Here is a 26,687-nt window from a genome sequence, read left to right on the forward strand (position 1 = left end):
AAAATAAAATTTGGTTTTTGAATGGGAGCAAGCCCACTGTTTGGTTTTGTGTTTGCTTTGGCTCAGCTGGTTTGAAAACGTTTGGTGAAACTGAGTCCAAAATCTCGGCCTAGAATTTGGGTACTCGGCCCACTAACGAGTTAACCTAGCGTGATCGGTTACAAGCTCAGCTGGGTTTAAAAACCCAGAATACAAAATACCAGTCCAAATTAAACAAGCTCACAAAAATTAAATACAGGCCCACAAATTAAACAAACAAGCCCACAGAAATTAATTACAAACCCAACAGAAAATAAAAAGCCCAAAAATTGGCTTTAATATTACAAGCCCACAATTAAAAATTGGAAGCCCACAATTCGGGTTCTCTTAAATGGGTTACCTTTTAAGCACAGCCCAGCTGCTCTGATATTGTTGCAAAAACCCAGTTGGGCTTTGGTTCTTTTCCTTGGTGGCGTCCCAGCAGAGGAAAACAGGTTCAGAACAGCAGGCCCAACAGCAAATGAAGTGAAGCAGATGCAGATGCAAATGCTATGCAGTGAAATGCAGAAATAGCTAATAAAACTACAAGAAAAACACAGCACCAGTCCCCGGCAGCGGCGCCAAAAACTTGGTGGACCCGGGAAAGCGTATAAAATTGAAGTGAAATGAAAACGGGCCTACAGTAATACCGCAAGTGCACGGTCGTCAGTTGTAGCTCGTGCAAGTACGGGTCGATCCACAGAGACTGGGGGTGTTTGGAGTTTCTAGCTATTTGGGCTCTAAATTGCTATTGGGCTTCTAATTGTGCTTTGGGCTTAGTGGGTTTTGTAACAATGAAATGGTTTTGGGCTCAGTGGGTTTTTGGTCTTTTGATGTGAACTGGGCTTGGTAACAGTGAACTGGGCCTTAGGTTTTTGGAATGAACTGAGCCTTGGGCTCAGTTGGCTGGGCCTTTAGATTAGCTAGGCTTCTGAGCTATGAACTAGGCTTTAGGCCTTAACCTGGACTTTGAACCTGGGCTTTTAGCCTTTGGTTCTAAGCTAACTGTTTGGAGCAGCAGTAGACAAGGCTGGGCTGGAGAAGAAGCAGCAGCAGCAGTGGTGGCTGCAGCAGCAGCAGAAGCAGTGCACAGCAGCATCAAAAGCAGTAGCAAGTAGTAGCAGCTGGGGGAGAACAAGGCAGCAGAGCACTAGGCAGTGAATGCAGTAACAAGAACAGGAGAAACAAAAGAGAAGAAAGAGCAAATAGTGGCAGTGAAACTGTGATATTTACAAAGCAATGAAGATGGTAGTGAAATAATGAGACAATGGAAATGAAGCAAAGAGAAAGACCAAGGCAGTGAAGTAAATGTGACAGTGAAGCAAAGGTAACAGTGGCAGTTAACAGGAAACAAAGCCAAATAAACCAAGGCTATTAGCCAAGGGCAGGGAGGAGTTTGCAGCTATGGCTAAGCTAAGGCTTAGAATCCACCTTGTGTCCTAGCTAAACAATGCAATTCTAGATTTAAAAACTTAAGCATCCAACTAGAATGGGAAGAGAATCAGCTTGCTCACTGATTTGCCCCTAGCATGGACTGTCTTTTGACAGAACAATCAATCACAGGCATATCAGAGCACCAACTTCTTCCCATTACTCAAGCAAAACAGGCCTTCCTAGCAATTCATCATTCAATAGAACTAAGGTTTCATCTGAGCCTCAGCAGTGACTCAGAACATAATTAACACTACAATGGAACTAAACATGATCATTTAAACTACTAAACAGTGAATGAAAGTTGCAAAAGAAGAACCCTAAAAATTAACAGTGAAATTAAATTAACATTGAGAATTAAATTAACCCAATTAGGGGGTATCTCGGCTAACCAAGAACAACCTTTAACATCCTACATCACTTCCCTTTTATAGCTTACAACAAAACCCTAAATTTCTACAAACCCTAATTTGAAAATCCCCAAATCAGCAGGATTAGGGTTTCGAGAATAACTAAAATTAACTCACCCTCTGATGCAAATAGACTCGACCCATGCTTCTTCTGACCTTCCTGCTCCTCTCTCATGCTTCAATTGACGGCTCTGCTGCTCTAATTGTTCCCTAGTTCGAGTTATTTTACTCATCCCAAAACCTAGAGTTTCAGTGGTTGTGAGATGGGGAAAATAACTAGGCTATGGAGATGGGTTTGAGGTGGTGTCGGGGTATGGAGATGGTAGTGAGGCAGAGGGTGGCAGTGGACATGGAAGAGAGGCAGGAGCAGAGCTCGACTGCAACTGTCGGGGGAAGAAGAAAGATTTTGGGGAAAAAAGATTTGGGGAAGAAGAACTTGTTTGGGTGAAGTCGATGGTTTTGGATGCTAGGGTGTTGAGCGGGTGTAGCGAACTTTGATGATCTGCGACAAGGAGCGATGGATGGGAAGATGGTAGGTGGATCCAACGGCGATACGAAGGTAAGCGTGGAGCGACCGTCGGATGAAGGGATGTAGCAAAACGGACGACCCAAGATGGAGATGGGCGTTGCGATGTAAAGCGGGGGCTTCGGAGTTTGATGTGCGATGATGGAGCGACCGTAGGATGCTGAAATGCTTCGATCTGACGGCTGAAATCCGAGACGGGCTTGGATAGTGGAAATGTGTTTGAGTAAGGGTTTTGGGCCTTGGGTATGCCAAGCCCATATCTTCTTTAAGGACAATTCTTCTTCTTCAAGCCCACTTCTAGGCTTTTGGTCTTGTGCACAACATTCTTCGCGGCTTCCTTGTGTAATTCCTCCCGGCTTTTCACTACTTTTCTGCTCTTTTCCGCTCTGCTATTCATCCAAACTTTATTTATTACCTAAAAATGCAAAATTAAGTAAGAAAAATATTTATTCTTGAAAACAATGAAAATACAGAATATGGGATAAAATGTAGAATTAATGCACAAAAGATGAGTTAAATGCCAAGAAAAATATATAGAAATATGCACTTTTTAGCACTCATCATTAAGCTAATCATTATCTTATGGTTAACTTAGTCGTAGTTCCGTAAGTTCTCTTATGTTGAGTATAATCAATTGAATTGATTACCTCTTGTGTTTAATTTGATTGTGTATTCCAATTAAATTAATCATGGGTGTACTTGTGATTAATTTTATTGAGTTCTTTGGATATAGAAAATCGTTCTCATTTTTTTTAGTGTCCAATAAAATCCTTCTTTTCTTTTGAAATTAAGGTCGCTCTTGTTGTTCTTTCGGGAATGACATCTAATGGGGGAGAGTTATTTTGAACTTGTGCTTAATGGTCATATCTTGAGGGGTGTGCGGCTGTGGAATTTTAGAGGGGTTATCTTGTATCTTTAAACTCCTTGATGAATGCATTTAGCTTCGGATTTATGATTGCATCTAAATTAGTTGGTATGTATTTTTTTCTTTTGTCATGAAATGTCTCTCTCGGAAATTTCATTACGATCCCGTTCTTGTACCTTTGCCAATTTTATTGACAAAAAGGGCGAGAATTAATATATAGTTCACACTAAAAATACATATGGTTTTCAGATCATTGTGTAAGGGGGAGTGGTTTCCATGTGAGATGGAGTATTGGCTAATGGGGAGTGATACATATCACCATAGTATTATTGTTTAAGTTGTGATACAATTGAACTTTGACGATGTGTAATAATACTATGACATTGTATAACAATGATCGAGACCGATTCTTTCTCATTGTTATACCTACGAATCTTCAACAGTGGTGATGCTAAACTTACAACCTTTGAGATCATTGGAGTACTTGGAAGTGACGAAGATTTAGAGGAATGTTGAAGATTAGACATGTGGAATAGGAGCTACTAAAGTTTCTTTATCTTTTTTGTATTCCATATGTCTTGATAGTTTTGTCACTAAAATTGACAAAGGGGGTGATTGTTAGAGCATTGCTCAGTCGAACTCGCATGCGTTGCTATCTCAAGCATATTTGTCAATATTAGTGATCAAAACTATAAGTCTTGATTTCTAGTCTATTACAGCTAAGTCTCGGACTAGGATAGAAAGTGCAGTTGAGCTCAAGGACTTCATTGCGATTCTATATACAAGTAGAAGAACTACTCAAGGAACCGGTAGAACTTCTCGACAAAAAGGTATGTGAAGACTTGAACTTATTTGTCACTCAAAAGTCTATCTACTCTATCTCATACTCTTTGAGACAAGAAGTCGTATGCTATATCAAGCATGTTTTTCAATGTTAGTGATCAAAACTATAAGTCTTGATTTCTAGTCTACTTATAGCTAAGTATCGGACTAGAATAGTAAGTGTAGTTGAGCTATAGAATCCACAGCGTTCATCATTCAAAGACGAAGAACTACTCAAGGAACTGGTGAAACTTCATCGACAAAAAGGTATGTGGAGAGTTGAACTTATTTATCCCTCAAAAGTCTATATGTTTTATCTCCTATCTTGAGATAAAAGTCATATTACTATATAGACTTCGATTATACACATTTTCTTTTCGAGACGAGTTTATCTCGCTTAACTATTTCTAAAAATATGTGTTGGTAAGCTTTCGCTTTACCCAAGTTCATCTTTACTCGTGAATATTGTCATGTTCATTATTTTAATATCTTGAAAATTGTTTTGATGAAAAATAGTTTGTGAATAACAACTATATAACATCCTATAAGAATGTTTCAATGATTGAAATAAAGAGTTTAGAATATGTAACCATCTTTGGATATAAGCATATATATTGTGTTCGCACATTAATGTATAAATCCAAAACCGGGAATTGATGGAAACTGGGTAAAGTATGCGTACTCGTACGCGTACTGGCGGAAAGTTCACGTCCGTGAATTTCTTCTGAGTTTGGAAATCTAAACCAACTCAATACGGTTACCTAAGTATGCGTACCCGTACACATACTGACGAGAAGTTCATGTCCGTGAATTTCTGTTGAGTTTGGAAACCAAAACAAACTCAAATCCGGTTACTTAAATACGCATACTCGTACGATCTGTTCATGAACTTAAACATTTATATAATAAGGAATGAAAGTTGCAAACCGTGGCTATAACGTTCATGAATCGATTCATGTGAATCAAACCGATTTTGCTTCGATTGTGTCTTGTATACTTCTATGAGATCTAAGCAATTCAACAACTCTCAAACTAGTTTATTTGAGTCATTTGTACTAGTTGCGGAGAAGATGAATAAGGTTGATAGGAAAGTGCTCATATGGCTAACCATTGGTTAACTATTGTTGAACCAACTAGGTGTACACGTTTAGGTACGGTTACTCAAACCTAAATGAAGTTACATTTCAATTGTGTATGACAAGATAAGATTCGATCTAACGGTTGATATGAAAGTGCTCATATGGATAACCATTGGTTAACTAATCAGGTTTTCATCTAACGGTGAATATTGAATGCTTTTTTACTAAGCTAACATTGATTGCAAATCCTGATTTAAAATCTGTATAAAGGAGAAATCTAGCAACTAGGAAGCCTAATCCCCACTCCTCCTGTGTGATACTAGTTCTCGAGACCCTGTAGGTTAACGACTTAAATACTTCATTGGGATTGTGAAGCCAGACCCAACTATTTTCTTTGTAGTTGCGTGATCTGATCTTGCTGTTTCTATCGTGTTTGAGTGCAATTGTAATATTGGCTTGAGAATAATTTCTCCGATAGGCAATATAGAAAAGTAGTCACAAACATCTTTGTCTCATCGTTTTTATTCCACAATATGTTTTTTCGCTAGTCGCTTAAGATTATTATGAGGTGATTGATATTTCTAGGTTGTTCTTCGGGAATACAAGTCTGATATATCAATCGATTCATGTTCAACTTAATTTATCAAAAGACGGAACAAAAACTTGTAGGTATTTCTATGGGAGAAAGATTTATCTATTCCTGTAGACTTTTCTGTGTGAGACAGATTTGTTTATTTAAGTCTTCGACTTTGGGTCGTAGCAACTCTTAGTTGTGGGTGAGACCAACTAAGGGAATCAAGTGCGTAGTATTCTGCTGGGATCAGAAACGTATGGAGCGCAATTGTACCTTGGAGCAGTGTGAAATTGATTGGGGGGTTCAACTACAGTCCAGACCGAAGTTAGTTTGTAGTAGGCTAGTCTCTGTGGCGGCTTAATACAGTGTGTGTTCAATCTGGACTAGGTCCCGGGGTTTTTCTGCATTTACGATTTCCTCGTTAACAAAACTTCTGGTGTCTGTGTTATTTCTTTTCCGCATTATAGTACGTTATATAATTGAAATATCACAGATTGTGCGTTGTATCGATCAATTGGTAAATCCAACCTTTGGTTGTTGATTGAAATTGATTGATCCTTGAACATTGGTCTTTGGTACCGTTCAAGTTAATTCTCTTGTATTCAATTAGGCTCACAGATTTCTATTTGCTTGAGTAAGGATTGAATCAAAAGATTGAGATAATAACTCTTTAATATACTTTTTATTAAGATTGAGTCTGACTGTCTAGTTGATTCTCTTAAAAGTATATTGGAGTTAGTAAATACAGATTTCTAAGCGAAATATTGGGTGAGGTTGTTAGACCCCTGTTTTTTCACCATTTACGTTTGAAATTAACCACATAAGCCAATCGTAAGGGCTATTTGTGGTAAGTATCCGATGAACGTCCAACCGTAACTGGTTAAAATTGGAAAACCCAATCATAAACCAGTTACGGTTGGATTGTTATCTTACGAGGTGAACCGTAAATAAGTTACGGTTCGTTTGTCGGTGGCTAGTATCCAACCGTAACTAGTTACGCTTGATAATATTTAAGTCAAATCCAACCGTAATCAACCTTAAAAACTTAAATTATTTTCGCTTAGAATTTTTACGGTTGGTATTGTTAAAATCGAAACAAACCGTAAATATTTTTATGGTTACAAAATGAATCGTAACTGGATATTCCAAATAGTTTTTTAGGATTACGGTTGGTAGCTCTTCAATCACCAACCGTAACAACTTCAAAAATCATAGTTACGGTTGGTTAATTAAGAATAACCAACCGTAACTACATATGCAACACTAACGTAAGTCCTGCCACTTGATCTTTCCAACGGTCTAGGGTTAAATTGAAATTGGTGTTCGATCGACAATTAGATAATGTTGAAGGATCGGAGGATTTTGTTGATTTTCGTCACTGCAATCATTTTTTTTTCGATTTTAGGTTTTTTTTATAGGTTTACATATATTTGATGATGATTATCAAAAAAAAAACTGATTTTGACTTCAGTTTTTTTTATGATTACGTTTGAATAGATAAGAGGGTAATTTAGTCTTTTTAAAAATGGAAGGGTAATCTAGACCTTTAACATGACACTAGGACACCCCCTAGCCAATTTGGTAGTCATTATTATCATGGATCAGTCCCTCCAATGAAATCATTAGCCCCTATAATAGGATTCTAGATAAAACCTTAAGGATTAGAAATGATTTTTATATTGAAAGGTTTTTAACTCTATTTATTTGTCCATATGTAAATGACTTCCGTGAAAAGTGTTTATTTATACCTCCACATAGGATGACCTCCACCCTTAACATTAGAGATGCTCTGAGAGTAGATTGATGTGTCTCATCCACTTTGGGCAATTCCTATGGCAATAGACAAATTCAAACTTTTGTTGAGCCAAGTGGAAGGCCAAACAGGATTTTCTACTATGGTAAAGCATATAGCGTTTGATTATCAAGCGCCCGAACTTGAGACAAATGTTGGCATTGGAAGAAACAACGCAGGCGTTGACGACACAACCGTTGGCGTCGATGACAACAACGCGGGAGTTAGACACAAAATCGTTAACGGTCGATTCTCTAACGCCTATATTTTCAACGGTATAATTTTCAACACTATAAATTCCTTCTATCGGTTTCATTTTCAGTCACACCACTACCATTTCCTTCTTCTAAAACTCTTCTAAATCAAATATTTCTAATACAATATGAGCAACTTATTAAGAAAAGCGGCGGATAGTATAAAGAAGAAAATAGATCGGAGAAATGAGCCGGCACCGCGGCCTGCCACATGTGTAGATTTTTCTCTAGTATTAAATGATGTTTATGAAGTTATACCCCCTAAAGTCCGAGAAAGAGTTGACAGATATCCGTGGCGTGCGCTTTATAGAGTGAATCCTAGAAAACATAACAACAAAATTACGAAAACAGTGGTAGAAAGGCGGTGGACGACGACGCACCCACTCCATTTTATGGATTACGAAATTGGTAATCTTGTTTAACTTAACTTCAATTATATTTTTTAAATAATTATTAAATAATCAAAAGAATTAATCTTAGTTGATATTATACTTGTAATAGGAATTACACCCCTTGATTTGTATTTCATTTGTGGGATCCCAAGTGGAATGGGAGAGCCGGCCAAGCAAGACGAATGGATATCAAATAGTAAATGGGAGACCCTTTTTCCCTCGTTTATGGAATCAAAAATACGTGAAGATTATAAAGAATTGAAAGGAGGTGGAATTAAATGTTCAGCGTTGAAGTCTTTCCTTATCCAACCCAGATACCCAGAAGATGTAGATGACTATCCTGAACTCGAAAGAGTGTTTATCTTATGGGTACTAGGTCAGACATTCTTTCCAAACTCAATTGTTGTTGCTCGTGTTGGTTGGCTTCAACCGTTAGAAGATCATTGACAAAGCACCAGATTATGACTGGGGATCTGCAATTTTAGCAGAATTGTACTGTGGGCAGGATCAAGCGTCCGTGGGCGGAGAAAACATAACTGGTTTCTTTGGCATCATAGAGGTAAATATCAAAATTATTATTTTTAAATTTAATTAATTTTTATAAACAAATGTAGATTGTTAAGTCAAAATACTAAAATTATGGAGTAATTTGCAGTATTGGTGGTATACATACTTTCGTGTCGGTAAACAAATCCTAAAAGACGATACACTTAGATTTCCAATGTTGGACATGTACATCTCGACCAACTTAGAGAAGGACACTGGAAGCAACGTCTTGGGTTCCAGTTTTGTTCAGAGGTTTCATCAGATGACTCGGAGCCAACAATGTAGTTGTTCACCCTTACATTGATTTTCCTCAGTATGGTGTTAATGATGGACAACGTATTCTTGATAATTCTATGAGTAGAGTTGTTTTTTTCAGTCCAGAATCAGAAAGAGGGGTTTGGTACCTGGGAGAAAGACTGCAGTAACAAATACAAGGTATATATGCAATTGCAATTAACCCTCCACAACAAATGCAAACCTTTGGATCAGATTTTGTTCGGATGAGAAGAACCAATTGGAAGAGGTATGAACTAAATACAAAGACGGATATTGATGAAGCGCAGTATGTCAACTGGTACAAGTCAATTACCAAGCCTGTAATTGGGACACGAAACATGCACGTCTATGGGTTTGATTTCCCAGGGTTATCACGCTTGTCCCATGATCCAAATATCGTTCCTAGCCAGCCACCTCCAAAAGAGTCATTCTTTATGACTTATCCCACTACGGGTGCAAGTTCTTCATCATCTTCGTCAAATATGCCAGAAATTCATTGGGAGATGCAAAGTATTACTTCACAAGGTGAGCCAACCACGATCCCCATTGTGTTTCGAAGCTATGGAACTTGATTATCCTTACTACACTATGACTGCCGGTGATGATGAGTTGCGGAGGCAAGTGAATGATTTGCATTGGGTGAATCGACAAATGGAGGCTATACACTTGGATTTGGTACGAAAATGGCAGACGGACACAATGTTTGGATTGATTCCAACTGTAAATGATGATGGGCGTTCACAGTCTTCTGATTCCACCAGGAGCAACAGACCATTGCACGATAGTGATAATACAGTTGTGGGAGAAACACAAGTACGACAGAGTTCTTCACCGCATGTACATCACAGTACTTCACCACAAACTGTGGCTGTATCTCAACCTCAAGTATTTCGGCTAGATCCTAGGCGCATTTCATCATCATTCTCGCCCTAAAACCCAAACGATTGCTACAATGTTACACCACCACAACAACAATAACAAACCTCTTATATGCTTGGAGGACCGAGTGCACCGAGTGCTTTCCTAGTGCTTTTCAATCGCCTAATGTTGTTCAACCATGTTTATCCCCAGGTCTATCAACATATGGAAATTTATTTAATATGTTGGAAAGTGGGGATATCCCAGGTCTATCCCCAGGTCTTGCAGAATTCTTGACTCCAGAAAATAACAATGGGGGAGCTAGCGATGAGCGATATGAAAGAGATTGTAATTTTTAATTCTGCTAAATTTGTAATTTTAGTTTTAAAAGTACGACAGTCTTTATTAAATAAAATTACATATGCTTAAAATTAACCGTTTACATTAGCTTCACTGAATTACGGCGGATCTACATTAGCTTCACTAATGAGAAGTACTAGGCGGAACAACAATTACAAAGAAGGGGTTGAAACTTTTCAACACCTTAAGGATTTCAAAACATTTTCCGAAAGGAAAAGCCACATTTTTCCATCTTCGCCGTTCAACCAAAGATCTTGTTACCATCTCAGCATCAGTTTCACCTCTCAATCTATATCGATTTGCTTGTACGGTTAAAGCTACAAACTCACTTACTTCTTTCTTAATTGTACGAAAATGATTTTCTATGTCGCATATAACACGACGACTCGGATTACGGGTGTCACTGCAGAACCCGTCGTGAATAACCGCCCAGAAATTCATCCATGGATAGTTTGCTGAAGCAAGCTGAGTAAATAAAAAAACATAGTTTCTGCAAATAGATTCATCTTCTTCTTTAGTATACGGAGCTCGCTGAACTAACAAGGGACGAGACATGTTCAATCAAGAATTTGTTGAAGTTGAAGAATTTTTTTAAGCTCAAAGAAGAAGAGTAAAGAAGATTATATGTGTGAATGTGAATTTGGAATTGCAATGAAGACTATTTATAAAACTTAAAATTTTAACCGTTGGATGACAAGGATTTAAAACCCTCCAGATGTAGTCGTTGGCGCTTTTGTTTCAAACGCTGGCAATTTTAATACAGACGCTGGCGTTTGAAATAAGAACAGGCATTGGAAAGACAAGCACCGGTGTTTTTGGCTCAAGCGCCAGCGTCTATGCCAGGCTCGCCCGGTCTTACATCTGACACGCACTACGTATTCCAACTCCATGAACAAACCAACAAATTTATTGGTTTGTAGTTGTACATACAATTTTCATTTTTGTTGAGTCCATAATGAAAACAAAACAACAAACTTGCTGCTCTTACAGTTGGTAATAGCTCTTTCTTTTTCTTTACTTTAATTCGCAATCTCTCCACATTTTTGGCTTAAAACGAAACAAATATACATTATGATAATTTTTTAATAGAAGGATAAGGCTCTTGAAAACGACAATCAAAATTTTCGAAGTCTTTTGTTGGATGATTGGAAGTTGGAATTACAAAAGTAAAAGCATCGAAGAAAACAAAACAAAAGGAAAAAAAATAAAAATAAAATTATACTAATACATTATCCTACTCATTCAGGCTTTTTAAGAATGTCGTTTTTATGACTCCATACTTTCGCAGCGGCCAGCCTTAGTCCACTCTGACTTGACCATAGTTAAACAAAAATGAAACACTTACATCCCTTTTGTAAGACGTTCCATTATTCCACACAACCATCCTTCAATTCAGTACGATGGATAACTATTTAATTAGCCAGTTGTAATTATACTTGGCTACAAATCAGCATCAACATACATGTTCTTCCGCCGATCCCACGGTGGTATAATTTTCGAAACTCGTCAGCACCAAAAATAACAGATATGTATGTTCTTTCTTTTTGAAAGATGTGTGTATCTTGGTTTTCTTCCCGTTCTGCTAATAGTTATGTTCATCACTTCATATATATATGTCAGAACTGCATGAGCATGTCAATATTCATTATTTTGGCATGATTATTATAGCTAGCTTGATAGAGGAATTGTATAATGAAAAGATATACTCTCAACTCTCTAGATGTACCTAATTATATATTGTCGACATACATAAGTTCAATCCTGTAAGGATACAAATGACTTATGATGTTGACATAACTGGCCGTACCTATGATTTGTTTTTGGGTGTGTTTAATTTGAATGGTCCTAGCTAAGTTGCATATGAAAAACTTTCAGCTCAGACAAGTTCAGATTGAATCAAGCCTTGGAGCATCAGTCAGCCACCGGCTCATTATACCATTCAGGAGATCATCAGTCTTCTGTACATATTGAGAACTTCGATCAGGTACGTACATACAGTCATTGTAGTTTTAGCCAATTAAACTCATCTTTTATATGCTATAATTGAGTCACATATATCCCGGATCCTGCATGTTTGCAGAAGAAAAGCTTCTTTGATCGCAAAAGAAAATTTGCTGGAAGTAAACTAAGACACTAAAATCTTGGAGGAACGAAGCTTCACCAGCAGACAAAAGGGTTAGAAGCTTTTGAAGATAGATGCAATGCATTTTGAAACCAACCAAGGTGTTAATGGCGATGTTACACGAGAAACGTCAAAGTGTATTCGAGACGTAAATGGGCCAATTCATCACCGGAAACATTCAAATTTGTCATATGTTGACAACTATTGGAATTCTATGGTTCCCGGCAACAAGGATCTCAGCCTGCTTCCCAATAGGGTAACTCCTACCTCATCTATTTTTGTATCCCCATAGTCAACCTTGGAGGACGCTCAGATGCAGTTTCTTCAACCTAGCTCATCGCCAACCGAGTATATAATTCCTCAAACTCAGACCATGTTACCTATTCTACTGCAAGGTGAAAACCTAGAAGCTCAACGGTACGAGGACCAGATTGAAAATGTTGGACGCTCGGAATTGCTTGGGGATATTATTGGCGCTGGCACTTTTGATTTGGCCGCCGGCCGCACAACCGATAATACCTGGGATGACAACATTATATCTCATCCAAAGGGGTTGCAAATACAATTTATACGGGTTGACTTTATCATGAACCATGACGATCAGAATTCTCAAATGGATATGAGTAAATCTAAACATTCAAAAATCCTTGCTGGAAATCACAACCAGACGAATGGAAGCATTACATTTTCCCTTGAAGATGAGAAGAATTCTTCTATTTCTACCACTGATGCTGTCAACAAGCCTCGAATGCGTTGGACGCAGAAGCTGAACAACTGCTTTGTACAAGCCATTAATGATCTAGGTGGCGCTGATAGTAAGTATTATAATTGCATATACTATGACTTCTTGCTCTTTGTCTTACTCATCTGGATCTGCACAGTACTTTTGACATTGTCTTGATGAACGACTTTATGGCCTCTATAAAATTCAGAAGCAACTCCAAAAGGTATACATACGAAAATGGGGGTCGAAGGATTAACTATATACCATGTGAAAAGCCACTTGCAGGTTAAAATCTAGCTACTCTCACTATTCAGTAGATCAATGAGGTACCAACTTAATTATGACTGAAAATTACACCAAATTTGCAGAAGTACCGGAAAATGAGGTACCAACCTGACACCAAAGAAGGTAATTCACAGAAAACACCTGGAACTTCTCTTGTTTTAAATGGATTTTAGTCTTGCCTTGGGTATCGCGAATGACTAACATTTCCATAAGACTTCCACGTCTCCTAAATTTTATGTTTAAGTTTATAATTTTGCAGATAAAAGGTTAGAGTCCACAAACAGGAGGGCATCACCTGAAAAAGAAAGCGAGCCATTAAAGAAGTGAGTCTCGCATATCTCATGTAACCTTGCATAACGATTGTTCGGTTCTTTGATTGGTGAAACCTGCAGTCGTCTCAGCACCTCGCTCGTCACTTGTATATGTGCATCGCATTTAATTTAGTGAAGCTTGCTCTAGTAACAATCTTACTCTGCATAATATGTGTATACTCAAGGCGTAATGACTGTTCCTTGACTAAATTAATAATCTCACTTAGGTCGGCACCTGAATCAGAAGCACTCCGACTTCAGTGGGAGCTTCAAAAAAGCCTTCACGACCAACTTGAGGTGTGTCACCTTCTCCTCCAAATACAGTTCATATACTGCTTCCCGTTATCTGCTGTGTTTTTATTTTTTGATGTTATCTTTTCACATTTATTTGAGCAGTTTCAAAGGGAGCTGCAGCTACGAGCTGAAGAAAATGCACGGCAGCTGAAAAAGTTGTTGGAGGAATATAAGAAAGTGGGAGAAGAATTCATGCTCGGCAGAAAATCTTTTTCTTCAAAATATCCGGCAGTCACTGCTGGTCTCTCATCTACTTGTTTAGATTTGGCGCAGGATCAGTTGAATGATAAAAGCAATGATGCATTATTGAGTAACGATCTCCGTGGGGGTAATGAGGAAATGCCTGAGCTTGGAGTGAGAGTATCCCCAGATACAGCACCTTCTCCCAAAAAAATTCAAGGGCTGAACTGCGGGCGTCAATGTTATGGTATTCACTATGTCTGAAACAACAGCCACTTGCCACAATGTCAGGCTTAAATCTCACTTAATCTATTTATTTCCTTCCATTAATTGTCGAGATCGATATTCTTACCGTTCATATTCCTCCACGTCGTTCCACAAAAAATATGTCATCTACGCAACATGGGACTAATAGTCTGCATGTCTGTATCTCGGCAACCATAGGCATTTTGGAGTGGTTCGTCTGTTATAAAAAAAATCAACAAGACTGCTGGTCTTTGGATTGAACTTTATGGTCTTGGTATAGAACCGGGTTTGTGTCTTGGATCTTCAGTTTTATCACTTCTAGGCCCATGTCTTCTTCAAAGCCAATATCTCAAGCCCACTGCTAGGTTTAGCTCTTGCAAGCGGCTTGCCAAAAGTGCGCAAGCGGATTGCACTGCCTTTCTGCGTGATATTTCCTTTACGATCTTCACTCCTTCTAGTGCGAGCTTCGTTGCCTCTCTTCCATTGTCACTGTCCACCAATTCTCTGCTCTTTTCTCCTCTTCTAAGCATCTAAGCTTTATTTACTATCTAAAAACACAAAATTAATTAGTAAAAGTATTTATTCTTAAAAACAATGAAAATATAGAATTTGAGATAATATGGGATAAAGCACAAAAGATGAGATAATTTTCAGTAAAACGATATGGAATTATGCACTGTTTTGGCACTCATCAATTAAGTAAAGAACAAACTTATTTGGGTGGATGGGAGCCGCCGTACAGAAGGGCGATCACATATCCATGTCAGCTAAAAGATTTTAGTCCACACTTGGTTCAAATCCATGCTTGGTCTTATTCTGAAGCAAGAACTTGCTGTCCTTTATATTTCAAATTCAATAAATTCGTTTATCGAAACAAAACTCAAGTGTATCTTTTTTCTTATCTATATTATATGACATACAGACACTCCAACTTACCGTTGCAAGCAAGTACTTCGTGGCTCCGTCATCTGAATCAGCGGATGTTGACACTGAATATGGTGGATGATATGGGATATGGGCGTAAACGCTCCTGCAGTGGTTATCCTTTTATCGGGAGTCTTCCCTTTCGCATACGCTCGAGTCTTTAAAGAGCCTATCCCGTTGGTCGAGTACCCTACGGGCCCTTCTGGGAAAATGTTCTATCTATCTTTGTTGTCCGTATAGTTTCCTTCCCGATCCGGAAGCCGAGGTAGAAGAGTTAGTTGCTATATCGGCCAGTTCCGGCTAACTTATAGGGCGGAAGTTGCTGATCTATCTTACACGAGACAATGGAAGCAGAAACGACGCCTACATCAGCTGCAACACTAATCACAAAGACTCAAACACTAATCCAGGTCGATTCAGACTAACTCATAACGTGTCAGATCAATACATACTGATTTGGATAAATATTGTTACCTCATGCTACTTTAGTTTAGTTTTATTTTGTTACTACTAATCATTAAGACTCTGATACCAATCCAGATCGTTTCAAACCAACTCATACCGTGTCATACCAGTACAGGTTGATTCCGTGTCAGAAAAAATGATATTTTAACGTTGTGTCAGAAAAATGATACTTTCCCTCCGTGTCAGGAAAAATGATACTTTCGCACCGTGTCAGAAAAAATGATACTTTCCCGTCGTGTCACGAAATATGATACTTTCGTGTCGCGTCAGAAAAAATGATATTTTCGCACCCATTTATTTGTTCGGCCGTGCCACCGTGACAGCGATCATCTAGTGGTACCTCTATTTATTCGTTGGATTTGATCTATTTTCTTAACTTAAACATGAAAGCTTGGGAGGATAAACTGGAACGTGCAATGCACGCTTCTCCACGCCAAGTTGGGTTGGAAATTCTGCCATTTAAATTTTAAAATAATTTAGATTAATAGAAAGAGAGAAAGAGAGAAAAAATTTGTGTAAAAATCTTAGTGTAATTGTTTTATTTAATTACCTATTTATATGCGACAAAAAACTAGCCACTGACTTGCTCAGCTGCTTTCCCATAATGACGCAACTGATTTGCCATGCCACCTAGTATGACAAATAAACTTATTTGACATGGTGTCGGGACAGTCCTTATAGAGGCGGATGCGGTGATAGAGTTAATGGGCATTGAGCCGAGAGTTATAGTAAGTTTGCATTTGGGCCATATTTTTTCCTTTTGACGGTTATTTGAATTTTCGCTTATAGTTTGTTAGAGCAACTGCAGTGGACGACTACACCCAAATTTTTAGTCGAGTGGGCTGGCGTAGAGGGACGGACCATCGATCAAAATTTGATCAAAGAGTAAACTCAGACCAAATTTGGTCGGCGATCAAGACCAAACCCAAATATAATCGGGCGTTTATATAATGTCCGCCTACCCGACAAGCGTTGGTATAATGTCCGTTTGTAGCCGCGCGTTCGTAAAGTTAACGCCTGATGCAGGGGCGTTGGTTAAATGTACGCCTGGATGGGGCGCTGGTATAATGTCCGCCTGGATGGGGCGTACGTAAAGTTAACCCCGGGCACCCAGGCGTACATAATGTTAACGCCTCTCTTGGGGCGTTGATATAGTCATGGCCTAACCTCACAAAGTTTTCAAAACTTTGCTTGGGGCGTTAACTTTATCAACGCCCCATGTTTTTTTTTTCTTTTTTTTGAATATGTCGGGCGGAATCTTTACAAATGGCCCATGTCAGGCGTTATCTTTATCAACGCCTGATTCCAGGCGTAAACTTTATCAACGCGCGACCAAATATACTCTTTTCCCACTACGCCACATGACGGACTAAACCCAAATTTGGTCCTTTTTTTTTAGTCTTTGGTCTTTGGTTATACTCGCACCACTGTGGACGCTCTTAAGATACACATTTATAAGTAATTTTTTTGACTTCTGGGATAAAAGAAAAAAATTAAATTTAAGTATACAATTTTTGAACAACTTCTGAAAACAAAATATTTCTCGTTTCATCAATATTTTTACTTTTGATATCCCAACTCGCTGACTAAAACTTTTTTGACTTTTGATTTCTTTTTACCAAGTCTACCCGACAGATCTAGCTTGGATGATGGCCCATGGTTTAACTTTTTAGGTCTGTTTTGGGGAACTAGGTTGAAAGAAATACACAAATGAAGAAATTGAGGAGGAATTATCATCCTGAATTACCAATGGCTTCTTCCTCTTCAATTCCAATTCCTGCTGCTGTTCAGCCCAAAAGGAGGATTTCCAAATGTTAGTAGTTTCTAATCTTTTTTCTCGTATTTTTTTTTTTTTTGAAAGAATTTCATGCCTCTAGTAACTAACATTGGTCAGATTAACCAGGTAATTTTATTAATGCTCCTTATTCTAATTTATGTTTCTTCTGCTTTTCAGCTGCTGGTTCATTTTCCATAGGAGGAGGAGATGCTGCCAAATTCCAACTTGACTTGTCCAAACTTGTTCCTGTTATTACTTGACCTATTCAATTTTATCATTATTATTCCAAGATTATTAGTATATCATATGAATTCCTCCTATAATTTTCTCCTTTCTTCGGTTTAATGTTGATTCATGTTACTCTCTAAACTTACACGGCTGTTACATTAACCAGGGAATTTTGTTTACAGGGAGGATTGCTCCTCGTTCTAATTTATGTTTCTTCTTCTTTTCAGATTCAAAGTTTATTCAGCAAGACCTACCAGCTTACAAGCCAATTCTAACACCTAAACTGGTAACTCTCTTAAGCCCCCCGACATTCTTTATTTTCGAACATCCATCCGCTACTACTTCACTCATTTGGTTTCTGATTTCATTACCGCATTTTTGATACAGATTACTCAGCTTTTGTGCTCGTCGGTCTTATGCTCATCCCCATCGGTGTTGCTATCCTTCTCGCTTCAAGGAGGGTAAGAATATTTTTCATATAAACCTCAAGAATGCTCTCAGCTTTTCGTCCAGTGTATATTAATCTGATATCTCAATTACTTACCACCTCTTGTCAGGTTTTCAAAATTGTAGACCGCTTTCCTCTTCTTTCCCTAGATGTTCCAAGATCATGTATCAAGGCATTGGTATCTATCCAGCAATTAGCCATAATATTACGGCAGTGCCTTCACACAAAGAAAAAGGTAGATGCTCTTCTATTTTTTCATCCATAAGCTAAGACATAGGCCATAATTTTTTTTAATTTCGAAATTTTGCTTGAACTTGAGTTACCCATCTGTTTATTGTTGTTAACTCGTGAACCAGCAATATTGTTAGGGTGGAACCAGGGTTCTTTTAAGTTGCATCCTGCTAACACCCAGGTGTTTGCGTCTTCAGGAAACAATGGAGAAGATATATAGGTGGCAATACATCAACTGTGTGGATTTGTGGGTTAAGTATGTCTGCGCGAACGTGGAAGATAATGACCTTCAACTGTTGGTGTACTTAAAATATTTATGGAGTGGCTCACCTTTTTTCTGGACCACGACACTTGCCTCTGAGAGTAAAATGCTTTCAAATGCTCAATCAGCTTTCAAGTTCTTCTATGGACTTCATCCCTGTTACTTCCTTGGTGTTCGACTCTTTGGAGTACATTGGAACTGGCAAGGCAGATGCAAAATCTGCAAAACCCTTCGACATGTCATTTGCACTAAAGGTTATATGATTTAAGAGTTTGATTTTTTAATGTTGCTTGTTGAAGTTATGGTAGGCTGATAAGATTAAGTTTTTGATGTAGGTCCCAAAGCAGTGGCTGAAATCACTTTGCTCAGTGGAGCTACCGTATATCATTTCCTGAGCTGGCAGCTATTCCCCTAATTCGTCTGAGAAAGTTCAATGGGAAAAGTACTGTTGAAAGTCTTGTCTAATAGATATGGTATATCTATCTCCCCAGTTAAAGCATTAGTTATTTTTTTGAAATAATAAAATTCAAAAGTGCAGGTTAGGTTCCAATACAAGTTTAACCTTCTAGGATTTTGCCTCATGACAGTATTTCATTGTATAAAATTATGTTAATGCAGGTTGAGCAGAATGTTGAGTTTGTGAACAAGAAAAGAGAAGAAGTTGCCTTTTCACCAAAAGATAAAGCATCTGCTGTTGACTCATTTCTTCAAGAGGTTGGGTTTCTTTTTCTTTTCTTCTTTAGATCAAGAATGTGCTCGCAAATGCTTACTTGTTGTCGTGAATGATTTTTGTGCAGATCAAAGTGGAGAGCAAGCAGACTCCTTTTACTCAATATTATACTGACATCATTAAACGAAGCCTCTCCAGAAGTTCGGTCATGCAAAGGTATAATCTAATGAAATTAATTAAATTGTTTCTTCGGGTTTTAAGTTCTATTCAAGTATAGCACATCGACTATTTTAATGTTGTTGGCATAAAACATTTGCTTTCAAGAAACCTTGAGGTTTTTTTTTTTTTTTTTTTTCCTGTTTAACCTCAAATTATACAAATACAGTAAAGCAGCACAGAAGAAATTGAAGAAAGGAAAGGCCAGTGTTCCCAAAAAGAGCACAAATAAGGAGAACGTGGAGAAAAGCTTTGATTCAACCCAGAGCGGGAGAATAGAGGGAAGAAAAATGAAGAAAGGAAGCTATGAGAGCAGTGAATCAGCTCAAAAGAAATCAGTTGAAGAGGAAAAGTTGACAACAGTTCACCACGACAACAACGCTGAGGATAACACAACAGATGTTTCAAAACAAGTAAAGTTGATCCAGTGGTTCTAAAGTCCGGAGAAGATATGTAAGAAGCGCAGAAGATGAAAACTTAAGTATGAGCAACAACGCGAAATCTAGAAAACCCCCAATTATTTTTTCTTCGAAATATAAATCCATTAGGTACACTCTGTTTCCAAGTGCAATTGGAAAAAGTATTCTCAGTCCTGCATTTTTGTCATTGTCAGGATGAAGATGTACCTCCAGGGTTCAATTTTGCAGTAAATAACTTTGGGCAAGTATGCCAGCCAGGAGTCAAGGAGCAAAAATATGGCCCATTAGATCAGGCAAGTCATGCTGACACTCCTACACAAAGTTAGCAGCATCTCAACGTATTTGAACTATCACAAACAGGCCTGTAACCCACCACCACCTATGACAGCAAGGCCATGTCCACTTGCACCACCACCACATCGGCTGTAAAAGCCTAAAATGTCGCCCCACTATCCCCACCACCATTTCCATATTTGGACGAGTCAATCCAAAATCTCAAAACGATCGGGCCAGCTTTTTCAGGAATGGCATATATTTTCGCTGTATTCAAGATCTATCAAAATCTTCTAATAACCATACCTCCACCGCTCATCAAACATCTTCATCAAAAAGATTCAATAAAGTATAACCAGTTTTACTCTCGTTAAACAACTTCATCAACGGACCAAAGAAGAAATCAGATGGTCCGTTGAAGAAATTGAAGAGTGTTATCTGTAAAGGCAAAAAGAAGGTTGATGTACAAGATGAAGATGATGAAGAAGTGGTTGCAGATCTGGAGATTGTAAACCCTGAGGAAGCCGTAGATGAGGAAGAAGAAATGGAGAAAGATGCTCAAGTCCCCGTGGAGAAAATGCAAAGGAAAGTTTCAAAGTGTAAGAAACAGAATGAGAATTGCCGTTTAATTGGGGAACCGGTACTTATTGAAGAGGCTAGACAAAGATGGCTTCATAGATATGATGCTTTAAAGGTTGTGAATCTGATTCTTTATTTTTTTTTGATTTTGTAATTTTGATTGCCGTTTGTTGATTTTGTAATTTTGATTTTGGGGATATTTGATTGTTTGATTTTTGTGTGTAATTGTAGATAAGAGAAGGTGGTGAAGGTTATCTGCATGTGAGACGGCACTTCACTGGTGCTCAAGTAGATGGCGAGATTTACCACTTGGGAGACTGTTGCCATATCAAGGTGAATGTTCCATACTTTTCCTTGTGTGTTATGTTGCTTTTTTCATGAGTAAGGAGACCATGTTGTAGGAGAAGTTTATTGTAATTGTTATAATCTGATGGTTGAATATATGAGTTTCATTTTTTTGCAAGAATCTATTACTGATCTGTTTTAGACAAAAGGTTTATTAAGTTTACATTGGGAGAATTGTGGAATTATACTGTTGTTTCATGTTCTATTGACTATTTTATTGCTGAGATTTCATGTTCTGTGCATTTTGGTTTTCATCATGCTGATTGATAAATGTCTTAGTAATAGTTTGATGGTTGAATGTTTTTGTATTTTACAAGATTCTTATATTACATGATTTATCTCAGGCTGAAGCTGGACAAAAAGATTATATAGGAAGAATCATCGAATTCTTTGAAACCACCAAGAAGCAACCCTACATTGCTGTGAAGTGGTTCTTCCAAGCGGAAGACACTGTAAGTTTTGTTAGGAACACTCAATTTTTCTTGTCATTGAGTTATGTACCACGGTTTGTGATTTTGTAAAATTTCGTATGTTTGCAGGTCATTAAAGAACACTCTTATCTCATTGATTCAAAACGGGTTTTTTATTCAGACTCTGGGGATGACAATCCACTGGGTTGTATAGTTGACAAGATTACTGTTCTACAAGCATCATCCGCAGTATGGTTCCTCTCCTCCTCTTCTTTGTTCATTGATTTTTATGCATCTCATTGTAGTTTATTGAATTACTAAATGTTCTTATTTTGGTTTGCCTTCAGGTCAATGGGTGTCATTACTTTTATGACATGTCCTATTGTGAAATTTTTTGTACATTTGAAAATCTACGCACAGGTAAAACTGTATCTATTAATATTTGAGACTATAATACTTCCCTCCAATCCTTGTTTGCAGGTATTCACCACATTCTTCTTTTGTAGCGTATGGAGAAGAAGCTAGTACATCATCCACTGCAGTTTCAAGTGGGGGTTGTTCGAAAGTCTTTGAGCAAGATTCTGCTGATCCTGATAAAGTTATGACACTTCTGGATATGTATGCCGGCTGTGGTGGGATGTCCACTGGTCTGTGCATGGGTGCAGCTGCGTCTAACGTCAACCTTGTCACTGTAAGTTAAAAGAAATGATTTCAGCACTTTTGGCATAGTATGTTTATTTCACACTGAAACTTATGCTTGTTCTTTCAGAGATGGGCAGTAGATTTTAACAAAGATGCTTGTGAAAGTCTTCGTTATAATCATCCTGAGACTGAGGTCTGCTATTTTGCTGTTGTGATTGTCTTCTCACTTCACATTTTCAGTACATGTTTGCAGACATTTAACTGCCAATTGATTTCAGGTGGGAAATATGAAGGCTGAGGACATTTTACTGTTTCTTCATGAGTGGAAAAATCTCTGTGCTCATTACCATTTGTTGGGAACTGATTATAGTAAAACAAAGAAACCAACTGAGAAGAAAGAGAAGGAAGAAACTGAAGAAGAGGCGCAGAGACGCCCACCGGACGAGAATGGTGAGTATGAAGTTGACAGGATAATAGGAATCTTTTATGGTATAAACCCAGACACAGATGAAGGGCCTGCTGCCTTACACTTTAAGGTACTCCTTTTGCAATTTCTAATACCTTAGTTGTGTGCCTCTTTCTCGTAAATTCTTACTCATTTCTGACACTTTTATATAATTCAGGTGAAGTGGAAGGGGTGGGGCTCTGATTGGGATTCTTGGGAGCCTTTTTCGAAGCTAACGTATGTTACCGCACTTTGAACTTTCTACATATATGTCTTCTTTGCATTTCCTATTTTAATTTGCTTCAGTAACTAGCTCCATAAGTGCATTGTGTAAATATTAGTTTCATATGCAGGAAATGTGATGACTGCATTAAGGAATTTGTTACAGATGGATACCAATCCAATATATTGCCTCTCCCTGTAAGTGTGTATCGACTTTTACTATTTTTCTGATCGATTCTTCTCTAATCCATGTACTTTGAGATGCCGGTCATTTTATTCATCTCACGACTTACAAGTTGTGTACTTCTGTTATTTTTTTCTTTAGTTAATTTTTATGTTTTTTGTGTCTACCTTTAGCAAAGAGTTTATAATATCCTGCAGAGTAATCAATAATTCATTATATGTTTCGAAAGTACCAATTGTTTACCAATTTTTATTAATCACCAGAATTGTTGGAAGGCCTTGAAACTTTTTACTCTTCATCTTAAAATTCTGTAGTAGAATACTGATGCATATAAATAGCATGGTTCAGAGTTTAATAGGCCCTAACATGACCTACACACTGGCTGCAGTATAAATAGCATGGTTGCTCTGTCATATACTGGGTGCAGTATAAATAGTATGGTTGCTCTGTCATACATATGTATCCTGTAGAAAATATTAGGCAGTTTCGATTTCGGCAGGTGCCATCCTGCAGTGCCAGTTGTAATTTTAGTAACTTGAGGCTTTAGTGTATTGATCAATTCAGGCACAAAGGAGTAATCACTAATGCCAGGACTATTAGGACATAGGAGTCATGTAACTGTTGACGAGAGACATTTCCAGGCCTTTAGCATGGTGTTAAGTTGAGGAGACACTCTCCCTTTGTAAATATTTTATGTACTCCACTTTTTGATAATGGTTTATTTTGTGTAGCCTTTTATGCTTGTATCGTAACAAATTTATCTATTGTTCTGTTTGTCATATAGAGTACTGTGGATGTTATTTGTGGTGGACCCCCGTGCCAGGGAATCTCTGGCTTCAACAGGTTCCGAAATTATGAGGAGCCTCTCAATGACCCCAAGAATTATCAATTGGTCGTTTTCATGGACATTGTCAAATTTCTTCAGCCAAAGTTCACTTTGATGGAGAATGTGGTAGACCTTATGCGATTTTTGGATGGAACACTTGGTCGTTATGCCATGGGTCGACTTGTAGCAATGAACTACCAAGTCCGTCTTGGTTTACTGATAGCTGGAAGTTATGGGCTTCCACAGTTCCGCATGCGGGCATTTCTTTGGGGTGCCCAAAACACCAAGGTAGAATCTGCTTTGTAAATAGTTTATCAACAATTTTTTAGACTTTTTACTTTAGTTTTACTGGACGCAGTATTGGAGTTTTATACTTTACTTTTTCTTATTACAGAAACTGCCGCAATTTCCTCTGCCTACGCATAAGGTTATTGCTCGTGGGTTTAGCCCTAAGCAGTTTGAGGTATGTATGCATCTGATTTTCCAGCTTAGAATTGCTAATTATATTTGTATTTATCAAATAATTGGTTCTTGGTCGGTTTGTGTAGTGAAATGTGGTTAAGGGGGATGAGGAATATACACTGCAGCTGAAAAAAGCTTTACTTCTAAAAGATGCAATTTATGATTTGCCTGAGGTAAGCAAGATTGTTTTCTGCCTTCATTGATTGTATTAAGTTAACATTGATAGTGGCATATTTACTGTATTTCTTCTGAATTTTAGATTACAACGCATGAAATCCAAGATGAGATGGACTATGGTAATGATGAGCCTACGTCAGATTTCCAAAGGATGATTAGATTACCAAAGCATGGTAAGTTTTTCTGTAGTAGTGTTTTCATGTTTAAATTAACCTGTTGGACTTCTTTCAAGAATATTAAAGATTTTCTTTCCTTTCAGAGTTGATCGGGTCAGCTTACTCAGAGGAATTAGTGGCTTTAAAGCTTTATGACCATCTGCCGCTGAAACTAAGTGAGGATGATAATATCCGGGTTTCTAAAATCCCCAGGGAGAAGGTTAGTTATTAGTTAACTTGGCGAAATCAGTTTTCATTTTGTAATACATATATTGATTGTTAGGCTCTGCTGATTTTTAAGGGTGCAAATTACAGAAACCTCCCTGGGGTTATCGTTGATGGAAAAAACAAGGCAAAGCGTGACCAGAAGATGGACAAAGTAATGATTGAAAAATGCCACTGGTAAACAGCTCTTTTAATCTTGTCTTTTGATCATTAGTTATTCTGTCTATTCATTAATTGAACATATTCTTACATAGTTACATTACTGAAGGTTCCAGAATATGCCTTAAAATTTGTCAGGGGAACTTCCAAAAAGTGAGTATTTGTTTCTTCACTGATCAGTTATCTTTAGTTTAACGAAGAACCTGTTTTATCCCAGTTTATTTATCATGTCTGCTTGGTTTTCAGGCCATTTGGAAGACTCTGGTGGGGCGAAATCGTGTCTACCGTTGTGACACGTGCCGAGCCCCATAACCAGGTGAACATATATGCAAATCTTATTTTGGAAGTGTTTTAAGCTTTTAGATAATATGCTAAGATCATAGGTTATAACAGGGAAATTAAGGTACAAAAATGGGATGTTTGTGGGGTGTGGTTTGATGTTTAAGGAGGACAGTGAAAGTGATGTTTCCATCTTGTCTTTAGGTTATCACTTACTGCAGTAAAATAAATTTTGGATATTCCTCATGATTCACTGTTTATCTTAAGCATAATCCTTCCAGATGTCCAATGCGTTCTTTTATGTTATGGGTTTGCTATATAAACAGTGGATGGTTTATATAAACATCAATTGTCTGACTTTTGGGGTTTTCGTCAGATAATATTGCATCCTGAACAAGACCGGGTGTTATCAATTAGGGAGAATGCTCGTCTTCAAGGTTTTCCAGATTTTTATCGTCTGTTTGGTACAGTGAAGCAGAGGTATAATTGTCACCATTGATTGTTTTTCTATTTTCCTTATATTTCTTTTTGGTTCTCCTTCAAACCGAATCTAACCATTCTTTGTACATTATAGGTACATGCAAGTTGGTAACGCCGTGGCTGTACCGGTAGGAAAAGCTCTAGGATTTTCTCTTGCAAAGGCTGTAAACAATACTTCTGGCAGTGGACAGGTTTTTGAACTCCCTCCATCCTTCTCAAGGTGAACAAGATCTGAGTCAGTTAATGTTAACTTCTGTATAAAGGTTCAAATGATGACACCAGATAACAATATCAATGAGGATTTGAGTAATTTTTATGGGTTTTTGATCCAAAAACACATTGATTTATTTCTTTGCTGTCTCTTGGGAATACAATCCTTATCATCAGCACATTTAGCTCTCAGGTACTGTAACTTTTGGATCTACATTCTTCTGAAGAGAAATTCAGTTTTTCATATTCTCTGTGTGCTTATGTAAATAATCATGAAGCTATAGAGCCATTTTTGAAGGATTGTCTCTGGAATTTAGATGCTTTGGATGAAATGTTACCTTAAGGATTTGTTTTAGGGTGACAAATTTTTGATGGATATATCTGTGTGCATAAGAGATGAGAGAACACTAGGTCTGCTCTTGGCCTGATGCTTTTACTGTCTGCTCTGCAGGTGAATCTTCTAGTCTCTACAGTTTGAGCTCATGTAATAAGAGAAATTAGAACCTAAATTGTGTTTAGATATGAATTTTTTTTTTTTTTTTTTTTTTTTGAAACTTAAAGATGAATTGCTTATGAAGAATTGTTTACATAGTTTGAAACCTCCTGCAA

The 26,687-nt window shown here is 37.8% G+C and overlaps 1 pseudogene; it reads left to right on the forward strand.

The window, feature by feature from the left end:
* The first annotated feature begins 17,396 nt into the window (after positions 1–17,396).
* Positions 17,397–26,456, forward strand: LOC113326084 (annotated as a pseudogene).
* Positions 26,457–26,687: the final 231 nt, after the last annotated feature.

The sequence above is a fragment of the Papaver somniferum genome, unplaced genomic scaffold (assembly GCF_003573695.1).
Source record: "Papaver somniferum cultivar HN1 unplaced genomic scaffold, ASM357369v1 unplaced-scaffold_10, whole genome shotgun sequence".
Lineage (NCBI taxonomy): Eukaryota > Viridiplantae > Streptophyta > Magnoliopsida > Ranunculales > Papaveraceae > Papaver > Papaver somniferum.